Source organism: Gadus chalcogrammus, chromosome 1 (genome assembly GCF_026213295.1).
Source record: "Gadus chalcogrammus isolate NIFS_2021 chromosome 1, NIFS_Gcha_1.0, whole genome shotgun sequence".
Taxonomy (NCBI): domain Eukaryota; kingdom Metazoa; phylum Chordata; class Actinopteri; order Gadiformes; family Gadidae; genus Gadus; species Gadus chalcogrammus.
In genome coordinates, this window is record NC_079412.1 from 14,281,256 (window position 1) to 14,282,291 (window position 1,036).

The window sequence follows — 1,036 nt, forward strand, 5'->3', positions numbered from 1 at the left end:
GGCCCTCTGTGCTCAAATCTTTCCAGGCATACACTTGAAGCCCTATAGGTCACGTTGGGCGGTTGTGCGGTTGTGCGGTTGGGTTAGGGTTAGGGTTGTGAGTCCCAGGGATGTTTAGCCCTGGTGACTGCCAGGTCGAGAGACCTGAGCACTCGGACCCATAAAGATCCCTGCTCCGTCCTGTGTATAAACATCCTATTGGACCACACAAGACCACCCCCACAAATCACGGTGTGACCGCAACTCACCATTGGGTTTTTTTATCAAAACAAATGTTCCGTCTTGTCAAAGGTGCCACAGTTAATTATACAGCAGCTTGAAACCGACAGGAAAAAAAATCAACCGAAAAGATGGAACCTGACGAGAACAAGGCTGGAGTCTGACGGGGCTTTACTGGAACCAATCATCAATTTACTGTTTGGGACAAGAATGTGTGTAGCTTTCTGTTCCTACAAATGACTGGAATCGGTTCATTCAGCTTCACAAAGTGTTTTGCAAAATGTGTGGCTCGGTGAAAAAGCAATCTAGTAACATATTTTACCCCTTGTATGACTAAGGCTTTAGTTGATTTTATCGCAGCCAATATGGAGGAGTTTATGTGTGTGTGTGTGTGCGTGTGACGAAAAGGAGGAGCCCTTTAGGTATGAATGAACGTGAGTCATGCCATCAGCAGCAGTAGTATACAGGCCTGATGTGAATGAGCAGACTCAACTGGTGACTCATCCACCCCACACAGACTTAAATGCAAATTATCCAATGAAACTAATGTTGATATACCTACAATTTTTTTTTGGTTGGCTAACTGTTGTCTGGTCTTGCCGTAAATGTCAACCAAATTGTTTTTTAACAGTGATATAATCTGTGGTGTATCCTTGCTTGTTCAAAGGCTTGGTCAAAGGCCGAATTTTAGTGCATTGGAGTTTAAACAAACTGATTTCATTCTCAACCAAAGACCCGAGCCTTATAACCATTTTTTTTACCCACTTGAAAATAAACCAAACTCAGCCCTGCAGGTTGTATTATCAAACACTTACAG